The 13,713-nt window shown below is 42.6% G+C and overlaps 1 long non-coding RNA gene across 1 annotated transcript; it reads right to left on the bottom strand.

Annotated features, from left to right (window-relative positions):
* Positions 1-11,874: 11,874 nt before the first annotated feature.
* LOC306919315 lies at positions 11,875-12,638 on the bottom strand. The gene is made up of 3 exons (XR_013789511.1): positions 12,444-12,638; positions 12,287-12,352; positions 11,875-12,196 (listed from the first exon to the last, which is right to left on the bottom strand). It is a non-coding gene; the product is annotated as an uncharacterized lncRNA (long non-coding RNA).
* Between the last annotated feature and the right edge of the window lie 1,075 nt (positions 12,639-13,713).

Genomic DNA, 13,713 nt, shown 5'->3' with positions numbered 1-13,713 from the left:
AACACTTTGACCCAGAAGCAGGGTTGTGGCTGTGCATGTACAGCGTTTAGCACTGCAGCATGGAGTTTGTTAGCCTTTAGCTCTGTGGTTGTTTTTCATCGTGGTGTGAAATAAACGGATTGTTGCTAAAAACAACGTCTCATAATGGAGGTCAAAACGTGTCAAATGGAGTCTGTATGGCTGAAGATACATGAACACATGACGTCGGTGGGAGAGGACATATTGTGTGTTTTGGACAAACAGCAGCAGAGTGGTGGTGCTGATGTTTGTTGTGTGAAGCTTGATGTCAGAGTGTTTGTGTTGGAGCGCCTCAGTTTGGCTGCTCAGGTCATGTGCAACCTATTTCAGAGAGAGATGGAGACACTAGAAACTCTGCTGGAGAAACAAAACAAAGTGCTGGACATTGATGTTGACATCGATCTACACACTGCAGGTTGGTAAACTCTGAACAACACCAGCTCAGCTAGCCTACAAGTAGCATCATGCTAGCTGAACTGAAGTACATTTCCCAGTGGCTTCAAGTTCTTTATTGTTACATTTTGTGTTCACTTCAGGTACATAAGAGTGTGTGCGTGTGCGCGTGCGCGCGTGCGTGCGCGCGCGTGCGCGCGCCAGTAAACCCCTCAGTCTCACATTTGTTTTTTTTAAAGCAATGTGGTCATAAGTGGTATGGCTGACTTGGTACTGCAGCCTAGGGGATATTTCTCATGTTATTTTAAAGGCTTAAGTTTGTTTGTTAATACATCAAAGATCCATAATGGATAAAGCCTTGGCCTGGAAGAGAGGTCATCAGGTGGTCCCCAACCTTCTTAAAAAAAAAATATATCCCACGATTTTGCAACCCATTTTTTCACCCAGTGTCAATTATCTAATGTAATCCTGGGCGCTACACTTCCTCTGCCAACCTGGGGGTTGGGGGGCAGCGGACTGACCTCATCCTTCCTTCTATGCATGAGGAGTCCAAGCTGCTGCTTTTCACCTGACAGGGGGGAGTTTCCCTGGCCGGATGTAGCACATGGAAGGAACACGTTATTCCGACCAGTTCCTTTCCCTCCATTAGGCGCCCCGGCTGGCCAGGGGGAGGTAGTTTAGAGACTAGGATTACTGCATGTTGTTTTGTGAGGGTACCTCCCCGTGTACCTACACGGGGAGAACATGCAAACTCCACACAGAAAGGCCCTTTCGCCAACCCCGCCTCGGGTATGCGCACTGATGACGCAGAGGAGAGAACACGCCCTAGTGTCCCCAGCGGGAATCGAACCCAGGACCTTTTAGCTGTGAAGCGACAGCACTACCGACTGTGCCAAGGGTATCGCCCAATTGTCGAGGTCCCGACGCTAGAAAACCAACGCTTGTCCAATCACAGAAAACCACGCGCATTGGCTGTACTGGCCAGAATGAGTTCGACTCCAGCCTGAGCCAATTTGTTAAACATAGTCTGTATAGCATTACTTTAGCATATATCCTACCATAACGTTGGTTGTCTAACTTGTATATGCTGTATAAGAGTAGGCCTATATATACGACGCTAAAATTGACATGAGATAAAAGCATTAGCCTACCATAATATATTTAGATCCACTCTTTCTTTCAATGATGCACGTTGCGTAATTTGCGCATCCTTGGATTTCATTCTGACAAGCAGTCCAATGCTATTGGACTGCTTAACAAGTGTATTCTTGTTAATTGTTTGTTTAGCTATAGCTCTCTCTCCTTCGTAATATGTGCCCTTATTAGAATGTCAACAATAAGCAGCACGGCTATAATCAAAGCGAACATGCTCGACTTGTAGCCTATAATGCCAGCCAGTGGCAGTGGGCCTAGCCTACCACGAATGATCCACGATAGCACATGGCTAATTAACATATATTTAAATTAGGACTATCGTATACAAATTAGCCATGCGGCATATGCCACATGGAAAGAGGTGCACAATGCGTAACATAACATAGCTTACTCGTTTTCATTGCATGTCAGATAACAGATAAGACAAGATAAGACAACATTAATGTGAGTGAGATGATACAAACATTACTTACAAACGATGCTTGACTTGAATTAATAACATACTACATAATCTAACTATACATTTGATAATAATAACATACTACCATAAAATACAAGTGTGATGCTGCATACCATAAAAGAACACCATGTGATATCAGTGATATTTTATTACAAATGCAAATGCAAAAAAACAAACCAACAAAAAAAACAGTGCAGTAATATTTTTTATATTACAACAATTGTGCATGTAGGCCTATTAAATATATGTCCAAACCATATGTCCAAAACTTACTTTTCAGCATGGAATTGTGGACGAAATGTTATCCAACGACAACAAAATATTCTTTAGTTTGGGGTCTGAGAGGCTAGATCTAATTGAATGGTGGTCCATGGCTCATAATGTCAATTGAACAGCTAGTGGGCCTTGATAGAGACTAGATCTAATTGAATGGTGGTCCGTGGCTCATAATGTCAATTGAACAGCTAGTGGGCCTTGATAGAGGCTAGATCTAATTGAATGGTGGTCCGTGGCTCATAATGTCAATTGAACAGCTAGTGGGCCTTGATAGAGGCTAGATCTAATTGAATGGTGGTCCGTGGCTCATAATGTCAATTGAACAGCTAGTGGGCCTTGATAGAGGCTAGATCTAATGGAATGGTGGTCCATGGCTCATAATGTCAATTGAACAGCTAGTGGGCCTTGATAGAGGCTAGATCTAATGGAATTGTGGTCCGTGGCTCATAATGTCAATTGAACAGCTAGTGGGCCTTGATAGAGGCTAGATCTAATTGAATGGTGGTCCGTGGCTCATAATGTCAATTGAACAGCTAGTGGGCCTTGATAGAGGCTAGATCTAATTGAATGGTGGTCCGTGGCTCATAATGTCAATTGAACAGCTAGTGGGCCTTGATAGAGGCTAGATCTAATTGAATGGTGGTCCGTGGCTCATAATGTCAATTGAACAGCTAGTGGGCCTTGATAGAGGCTAGATCTAATGGAATGGTGGTCCGTGGCTCATAATGTCAATTGAACAGCTAGTGGGCCTTGATAGAGGCTAGATCTAATGGAATGGTGGTCCGTGGCTCATACTGTCAATTGAACAGCTAGTGGGCCTTGATAGAGGCTAGATCTAATGGAATGGTGGTCCGTGGCTCATAATGTCAATTGAACAGCTAGTGGGCCTTGATAGAGGCTAGATCTAATGGAATGGTGGTCCGTGGCTCATAATGTCAATTGAACAGCTAGTGGGCCTTGATAGAGGCTAGATCTAATGGAATGGTGGTCCGTGGCTCATAATGTCAATTGAACAGCTAGTGGGCCTTGATAGAGGCTAGATCTAATGGAATGGTGGTCCGTGGCTCATAATGTCAATTGAACAGCTAGTGGGCCTTGATAGAGGCTAGATCTAATGGAATGGTGGTCCGTGGCTCATAATGTCAATTGAACAGCTAGTGGGCCTTGATAGAGGCTAGATCTAATGGAATGGTGGTCCGTGGCTCATAATGTCAATTGAACAGCTAGTGGGCCTTGATAGAGGCTAGATCTAATGGAATGGTGGTCCGTGGCTCATAATGTCAATTGAACAGCTAGTGGGCCTTGATAGAGACTAGATCTAATGGAATGGTGGTCCGTGGCTCATAATGTCAATTGAACAGCTAGTGGGCCTTGATAGAGGCTAGATCTAATGGAATGGTGGTCCGTGGCTCATAATGTCTGTTGAACAGCTAGTGGGCCTTGATAGAGGCTAGATCTAATGGAATGGTGGTCCGTGGCTCATAATGTCTGTTGAACAGCTAGTGGGCCTTGATATGAAAAAGGTTGAAAACCACTGATGAGATATTTATGCCTGACAGCAACGATATAACATGCCTATAACATTTAACATAATAAAAAAAACCTATTACTTACATTTTTAAACCAGGTAGGTTTACTTAAAATAGTTAGAAATAGTGCTTTTTAGCTTGTAAACATAATATAAAATACAACTTTTGAGGTAGTTTTTACTTATTGTGCTTTTTACAATCGTAGCTTGTAAACATCATTATTGTGCTTTTTTTTTTAAAGCTTGTAAACAAGTTGAGTACTACTCAGCCTACTCTAAGTATATTATGATGCCAACACTGTTATAATTTGAATCAATTAAAATACTATTAGTATTGTAGAATTGATTTATGAACTTTTGTCTGTGGAATTGATTAATGAACATGTCCTCTTTTGTCTGTAACAGATATTTTGTGGAATTGATTCATGAACATGTCCTGAGAAGAGACATTGTGCTGAAAGTAACCCTATATTTGGGCCTTGTGGCCGGTGTCATCGCATCATTGTCCTTTTTTTCGGCCATACCCCTTTGCAGCTTGAAGTTCAGCCTTCCATTCAGCCAGAGTTGTGGTGGCTGTGGCCTGGCAGTACCAATTGCCATAATAGTTATTGTGGGTTGCAGGGTCCCGCTCCATCTGACACTGCTTGCATGTGATGCTGTCAGTCCTCCTTGGTGTACTGTCTCCTCTTTTTGCCACTTGCTTCCTCCTCTAACTTCCTCTTACGGTAGAGCAGGGTGCTGTAATGCAAATTTTTTGTGGAAGTTACAGGAACGGCAGGTTGGGAGGTAGGTGCAGGAGCCAGCAGAAGTTGTGAGGTAGCCACCGGAAGGAGAGGTTGGGAGATAGCCACAGGAATGGGAGGTTGGGAGGCAGAGAGTAGAGGTTGTGGAGCAACTAAGATTGTATGAGGCACATATGTTGTGGAAGCTGCAGCTCTTGGACCAGCTACCTGAACCAGAAACTGGGTGGGATAGAGGAGAGGTTGAGTTGGCAAGAGACGTCGCTGCACGCGTGGTTGAGGTTGGACAGCTGGTGTGGGTGTCGGGATAGTGTCCTCAAGGCCTGCAAGGAAAGGTGGCCTAACACTGGCGCATGGAGCCACTGACCCCTTTCTCCTTTTTTCCCAGGGCTGTCCCTGTAGTGTCAGGGGGAGAGCAAACACATGTGGATTTTCTACAGCACTGGTCGGCATACAGGGTCTGTCTTTCCTCTGAACTGCAGGAGGCCGGCTCTCTGGGCTCACAACTGGGTTTGTTGTCCTAGGGATGCCTTGTTCCAGCACACTCCTGTCCAGTCTATCTTGTCGTTCCTTGTACCTGAAAATATTGATAGTATAATTTTTTTGTGTAATATGTAAGTCGCCACCTTCTTTAAATAGCTTCCTTGAGGTATCCCTTTTCACAGGTCTTTTATCATGTCCTTCCCCACACTGTGATTTATATAGCCTATGTACAGTACACAGAAAATAGCATGGAAAGTCATTTGTTGCCTCACTATAGGTTAAGTGTTCATCAACTCACCAGGTACCAACAGTTTTAGTATTCATCAATGGGAGCTGGACAGAGGTTCTCTGCTTCACCTTGTGATTGTCTGTAATGAGCTCCCGGATGCGCCTGTATGCTCTGTGTGCCAAATTCCAACGTGGAATCCTTTTTCCACCCTCACGCCTGTCTCCAGGGAACTCCTCCGAGATTTTGACCCAAAGTGCCTCACAGTACCGGGTGCATGTAGGTGACGCAGCTGGTGTGCCCGGCCCTGCAAAGGACCTGCAATGGTATTGAGCAACATTAGTGCTAGTACAAGAAATTATATAATAGCATGCAACATTGTCATTTTTGCTCAACATAACATAGTACTGTACATACCGTTTTGTATACTCCACAGAAGGCACAGCCACTCTTTTTGTAGCTCTGAAACTCCCTTTGAGTGTGTGTGGGAAAATTTCTGGGAACTTTGCACCTTTTTTGTCATATTCTGACAAACACTCCCATAGGCTACAGACTTTGTCCACCTCCTCTCTGGACAGGGCATCATTGTCTTTTGGTCCACCGGAACAAGGCCTTGGAGATCCAATGCTGGTCATACTTAGGCAGGGGGGGTTTCCAACCAGCATAAAGGCAAATTCCGCTCTCTATGAAGCAGATAATAAGAAGAATAGAAAATGAAGGAACGAATGAAGACATACATAAACCCATAGTCTATATATATAAAAAAAAGAGTTAATTAACGTATTGAGTCACTTCGTAAGTAAATATAATTTACCACATTGCTTGTCCGGGCACAAAAGTCACAGTCATAAAAAAATAGCCATTTCACATTCATTTATTAAATCTACCAACATTTGACTATAGCTACTGGGGGTTTCTGCATGACAGTTGTGTTGGAAATACATCTTTGAACGAGCTCCAGTGAGTGGAGACAAGGCTACCTCACCATTATACTAATAAAATGACACTGATCATACACTGATCAAATAGCCGATCTACACTTGTAGAGTAAATTGGCCATTTGGGGAGTAAGAAAGGTATGACTGAAGTGTAAATCAGGGTCCATTTAGTAACAATGTACACTCTTGCAGTGGAACTTTTTCTTTGCCTTTTCTTTCTTATTTTTTTTATTTATTTTTACTTTTAACCTGTCTGATGGTAGTGAGACAAACATTAATGTATCCTGCCTGGCTACTTCAAGGGGTGTCAAACTCAGGATATCATCATGGTCCTGTCTATAAACTAAACTACCGGTATAAAGACTAATATCTCGACTGCTGATTACTTGGCCAAATAGATATGTACACATGCATGTTCAAATCACATGCATGACTATGAGCCTGAGGATATATGTATCGTAAGAAATAAATAAATGAGTCTGCGAGAGAGATATATAGAAGGATATTGATATAAATACATACTTGCTGTCTGTGGAGGGACTGGAAAAACAGCCTCTGTGGTTGAGGATGTAGCAGGAGGAACAGCTGAAAAAGATTAAAATAAGATTTTACAATATGAAAACATCTACAACTCCTCCATGGAAAGATTGTGTGTGTGTGTGTGTGTGTGTGTGTGTGTGTGTGTGTGTGTGTGTGTGTGTGTGTGTGTGTGTGTGTGTGTGTGTGTGTGTGTGTGTGTGTGTGTGTGTGTGAGAGAGACAGTCCAGGTATTGATATAAATACATACGTGCTGTGATTGACTCTGTCTGCTGAGGGCTTGGGAAAACCTCTGCTATGGCCATGGTTGATGTACCTGTAGCAGCAGCAGATTCTACATACATCTCCTGAAAGAAAGAGAGTATGTGCGTGCGTGCAATTTCATAAAAAACATACGTGATATGCCTGCCTCATCGATTAATAGCATCTCGCTGTCAGACAGACAGACATCCCCTAGAACTGTGGTGGATTTCACAGTGGACGTGGTAGGAACAGCTTAAAAAGGATGACATGGCAACAGTATATGAGTCACTATAGCAAGGACTACACGGGATACACATTGGATGAGTTGAGCATGGGAAGACCATGGGGAAAATGTACTCAATGTTAAACAAAAGCAATGTTTTAGTTGTAAACTTACAAGGCTTAAACTTTTCTTCTGTGATAACAGCTGCTTGACAGATTTGTCAATGTTTTGCTGAGATCTACTCCCTGTCAGTAAGAAACGCAGTGAGGATACGGACACTGACACTTGTCGTGAGGAGGAGGTTGCTGCTTGTGATGAGGTTGAACCTTGTGTGGATACTGAGGCTTGTCGTGACGAGGAGGTTGCTGCTTGTGATGAGGTTGAACCTTGTGTGGATACTGAGGCTGTTGAACCTTGTGTGGACACTGAGGCTTGCCGTGACGAGGAGGTTGCTGCTTGTGATGAGGTTGAACCAATAAGATGAGTGTTTCTCATCTTATTGCCATTTTCCTTCCTCTTCTTCTCAATGGCCCAACGGCCCTCAGCATACGATGAGATGTACTCGGCGAGTGCACGTTGGTTGCTCTCCTTCTTTATGTCCTCGTTTCTTTTATTTCTTTCCCCCGACTGCTCCAGTCGCACAGCATTCACCAGAAACGCAGCATAGCCAAGAGCATTTTCAGCCAACCATTTAAATGTCTCGCCTTTGTAAACCCCATATGTCAACACGTATTGCCCCAGAACATTATTTTTGTTGTTGGTGTCCCCACCAAGACGCACAACAGCATCCAGCGCAGCCTGCCTTACTCTCTCTGGTGACAGGGATCGAACCCATGGCCTTCTCTCCCGTTTGGCTTTTGTGGCTGGCCAAGAGTCTACGAGACACGGATAGCCATCCCTCTCCTTTCTGAATGAAGGATCCATTCTGCATGCTTGAAGAAAACAGCGAAGTCAACAACAACAACAACAAACAAACCAACAGTTAGAATATGCTTGGTATGAACTCTTTACTGGACTTTAGCATATTCTCCCTTCTTACATTCTACCTCAATATGCTGCATGAATGGAGCCTGTGTAAAAGTCAAGAATCTCTGCCTGCCATTGCATTGAAAGGTGATCAGATCTGGCTATAAAACGAAGAACTGCACTGCGTTTTCAACCAGTGGTCCGGGGACCACCAGTGGTCCTTGAGGGGGTTCCAGGTGGTCCCCAGCTAAATGATGGAGAGTTGGTAACCAAATGGAGAGATCTTTAACTCTTGAGAGTGTAAAATGAAACCAAAAGGACCCGTATGTGTTTTACACTCTCAAGAGTTACAGTTTTGTTAAAAATCTGACGTCTACACAATTGGAGAATGTAGAACAATTGTTATTTTGATCAACGTTTGCTATCTCTCCTAATGGTAGCAACATCAATACAGCATGGACTTGTGGACAAAATCTCATCCAACAATAACAAATATTCTTTTTTTGGGTCTGAGAGGCTATATGTCATCAAATGGTGGTCCGTGGCTCAAATGCTGACTAAATAATGGGCCTTGATGGGTTGAAACCCACTGCATTAAACTTTGACTATTAAGCCTTTGTCTTCTGCTATAGGCTACTGAGCTACAAATCTAACAAAAATAACTGAAATTGAAATCTGTGTTGTGTAGCCTACAGTTGGGGACACCTATTGATTCAGGAACATTAGCCTAGTACAATTACGATGATATAACGGCAGTCCATGTAGCCTATCTTTACATTTATGTCTGATTGATAGATTGAATAATATGTAAAGCATTGATCATGTTTTGCATAGCCTATAGGCCTACTTTACATTGCCCAACCACTTCACAAAGCACGGTGTAGCCAGAATATACAGGGTGCCCACTCGACCTGCGACTGACTAATCACATCAGATAATCAGACAGACATCAGGTCTTGAGTAACATTACAACGAGAGTCCAGTAATCACATTGATGGCCTGTAATGTTACGGATCAGATATCGATCAGGCAACGTAAATTAGGCCTACATTAACTGACTCGTAGGGAGGGATTGATTGATTGAAGTAAACAGATTTACAGTACATTTCAAGCACAACTCAATAGTACAAAAACTGTTAACTGTGGACGACACAAAGCATTACACTTGTACAATAGGGTGCACCTAGCCCAAACATTTAGACTCTCGTAGAGGTTTTTTTCCATTCTGTAGAGAGATTCGTCAGAATCGAAAAAAACCTACGAGAGTCTAAATGTTTGGGCTAGGGTGCACCATTTTCATTTCATCATAACAAGAGACGTACAAATATACTACAAGGGTCATATCATGCGTGGACATGCATTGCACAGGCAGATGAAGGCTGGCTATGTGAGGCTCCTAGAACGTCACATTGTTAACTCCGTTTATTGCACCGAACTTTTGTGCTGAATTAAAACTCCTGAGTTTATAATGTGGCAAACCCCACGGGCCCTCACCCGCTCTGATGGTCCATTCTAGTCATTTATACGCTATGGGCTATGCAATACGCTATGCAAAAGACACAACGTGTCACATTATACAAAACAATAACAATATAGATTTAACTCACGGTCATTCTGACTTGATGATCGAAGCAAACATTGTTATTGTTATGTTGTTGCGTTGTCTTGAAGGTGCTGTCGTGTTGTGGTCACGTGTGATTTGTTTTTATCCAGCCATGTCGTTCTCTGAGATTCTTGCAGCCGGAATCTTTTGTGATTGGCTTTTGGTTTCTCATTCCAGCGCAGGCATGTTGTGATTGGCTGATTCTCAGTGCAGGCGTTCTCGGTCCCAGCGAAAATCCAGGACCGCGATTGGCCGCCCAAGCTCGACAAAGTGCCACCATGCCCCCTTACGAGCTATCGTTACTTCAGGAAACCCCATATTTCACAGGTTTTGCTTTCAGAGCAAACCTCATCCTATCACCTCCTGTCCATCCATCCTTCATGTGAATGAATGACCTGTATAATGCCTCTAAGTTAAAGCTGCAGTCGTGGAATTATTTCAATGAACTAGACCAGCCCAATTTGTCTGACACACTTCTCTACAGTGACATGTAGATTGATTGATTGAAATATTTATTAACAGTTTGCAGAATTACAGTACATTTCAAGCACAAACTCAATACAAAGACTGTTAACTGTGAGTGGACGACCCAATTAAGCATTACACTTGTTTACAAGAGGGTCCACCTTGTTCAATTCATCAACATTTAGAGACGTACAAATAGACACTTCTATATAGTCAAAGAACAGAACAGGAATTCATCATAAGGGAGGTAAAAAGGGAAAAGAAACATATACAGTGAGGGGAAAAAGGGGTGGGCGGTGGATTCAGATTTTACGGAGGCCAGTTTTGAATTGCAGCCGTCCGTAGGTGCCCTTTGAGAGTGGTTTTGAAGGAGTCAAGGGATTTGCATGTCTTAATGACTGTTGGTAGGGCGTTCCACATTTTGGTGGCATAGGAGCGAAAATAATTTAGTCCCTTGTTTGTGCCGAATCTGGGTTGTACATGGTTCGTTGCACTTCCTCTGGTGTTATGGGTGTGGACTTCGGTAACATTAAGGAAGTATCTAGACAGGTACATGGGTATCTTGGTGGTGTATCGAATCTTGTGGACCAGACCCATTGCAAGATGCTGTACGTCGACCCTAAGCCATTCCAGCCTGTCAAAGTGGGCAGGGGTGAGGTGGGTTTGGGGGGTGAGGCCAAGTAGGAGCCTGACCAGTTTGTTTTGGGAAGTCTGGAGCCTAGTTTTGAGGGCCTTTGAGGTGCTGTGGTACCAGGAGGTGCATGCATAGTCAAAGAAACCTTGTACAAGGGCTCCTGTTAAGGTCTTCAAGGTGTTTTTGTTGACCAGTGAGGAGATCCTGTAAAGGAATCTTGTTCTTTGGTTGACTTTTTTGATTACGTTGGTGGCCATTTTATCACCAGAAAGATTAGCCTCCAGGATGGAACCTAGGTAGGTAATTTCATCTTTACGTGTGATAACATTGTCACCCACTCTAACCAAGAAGCCATTTGCCTTGCTGAGATTACTATTAGATCCGAAGAGAATGGATTCAGTTTTTCCCAGGTGTAAAGATAGTTTGTTATCAGCGAGCCAGGTGCAGATTCTGTGTAGTCGGTCTAGAATGGGCAACTGGCGGCCCGGGGGCCACCAGTTGCCTTCACTTAATACGTTGCCTTCAAGTTAATACCAGGAATACTGATAAGTAGATTAGTATCTTAATGAGTATTATATAGTATAAAATGTTATCGTCTTTTTTTTATGTCCAATGTATTTGTATTTAGTTCATAATGTTAACATAACTATAATTAAAGGCATTTGAAATTCATTATGTAGTAACTGGAACAAATAGCCTGACTACGCCACCTCCCGCTTGGATGAGGGGGACAGGAGGAACCCCTAAAAGATGTACACCTTATCTAGTATAACTGACCAACTTCCCCTTTAACAGGAACAATTTAAGTACAAGAGGCATTTGTGGAAAACATATAAACACTTTATTCACAGTAAAACGTTAGGGCAATCTGTAAGTAAGGCAAGATAATGATAAAGTGACAAGTATTTAGCTATCATAAAGAAGGGCGGGTCGGCCCGTGCACACAGTAGAACTAACTCAATAAAATGGGGAAAGAAAGGGGACAGGCCTAGCACCAAACTAATTCAAATCAATCAAACAATAAAATCAATACAAAACATGCAGTGCAGGGGGTTAACAAATACACACCAATAAAAACCCAAAGGTCCCACAGTGCAGTCCCAAAGGAGGAGAAAGTGTCGTGTGCAGCAGGGCGGACCCGGCCTTTAACAGGGTTACACTGTAACAGACAATAGAGGAAACAATTAACACATGCCAATAGGAAAGCGAACCAAACATACAGTGCCCTAACTATAAACTAAATACAAACTTCAAATAAACAAAACAAAAGGGTAAAATAACAGTGGAAAACAGTGGCTGGACTGGTCCCTTTAAGGGAACATAAAAACACATTAGTGCCAGCCCTAGTAGTACACAAACTGTATTCACATCATTAAAAGAACAAACAATAAAACCTACTTTGATTTGCAGTGAATTAACAGTGCAATCAATGTGAGGGCAAGGGGGACATCAACATCATCACAGCTACAAGAGAAGACAGTGAAGTGATTAGAAAGCTGCATTTAAATACACAAATACAAACACATGCAGTGCATAGAAATGTGTACTGTTTTACCAGTCTCTCGGTCTGAGCACAGCAGCAGGTCACTTCACTTGTGTATGATGAATGTCAGTTAAAGACTGAAATACAAATAAATACATTTAAATAAGGTCAAATAAAACATCGATAAAGACTAAAATACTAAAACAATGGCCAAACGTAGCATGTGCCGCAACAAACAGCTTTGGCCTACCATGCTTCCTCCATGAGAATGAACACCAGTTTCTGCAGCAGAGTCAAAATGGCTCTCTACTAGGAGGAACCAGCCTTTTGTACTTCCTGCTGGTCATGTGACTAGGTCACATGAATGGTGCAGTAGGTGCACCATTTACCTTGATTCCCACATTTTAAATAAGGTCAAATAAAACATCGATAAAGACTAAAATACTAAAACAATGGCCAAACGTAGCATGTGCCGCAACAAACAGCTTTGGCCTACCATGCTTCCTCCATGAGAATGAACACCAGTTTCTGCAGCAGAGTCAAAATGGCTCTCTACTAGGAGGAACCAGCCTTTTGTACTTCCTGCTGGTCATGTGACTAGGTCACATGAATGGTGCAGTAGGTGCACCATTTACCTTGATTCCCACAATTAAAAATGTTACTTTTCAGGATTCCAATTCAAAAATAGCAACAATTTATTCAGGATTTAAATTCAAATAATAGCAAAAATAGCCGATCTACAAGCTCAAAACGCGTCGCAGTGCGAGACGTTTTGAGCTTGTAGATAGGCTATTTTTACTATGTACTAAGTATTATGCAATGTGGCCCTCTGGAGTGAGTGTGGAATTATATTGGCCCTCGCCATCGTCAAAGTTGCCCACCTCTGCCAGGGGTCGGCAACAGGCGGCCCACGGGCCAAAATTGGCCCCCCAGAAATAATATCTGGCCCGTGAGATAATTTTGAGAATTTTTTTTTTTTTTTTTTTTTTTTTAATATTTTTTGAATTTTTGGTGGCCAACCTTTTATAGCAGGGCAAATGAAGAAATCTAAAAAAGGGGGTTCCCCAATGTGGGAAATTAGCATTTTTACGTGATATATCATGTCAAAATGTGAAATACCCACCCATACATGCCTCATATAGAATGTAATCAGCTCCATTGGATTACTTGCCCCCAAACATGTAGATTTAACCACTGCAATCTTGATTTTAGGTCATCTAGGAGGCGAGATATTGAGAAATTCGTTTTTGAAAGTAGCCATTTTTAAAGCTCCAAGATGGCTGCTTTACCGACCTCGAAAAATAAAAATCTTCGTCTTCAGCCTACGAACTCATATGGCTGA

This window comes from Electrona antarctica, assembly GCF_951216825.1.
Source record: "Electrona antarctica genome assembly, contig: scaffold_25, whole genome shotgun sequence".
Taxonomy (NCBI): domain Eukaryota; kingdom Metazoa; phylum Chordata; class Actinopteri; order Myctophiformes; family Myctophidae; genus Electrona; species Electrona antarctica.
Note: the sequence above shows the minus strand (reverse complement) of the source record. Positions and strands in the feature narration are given on the sequence as shown.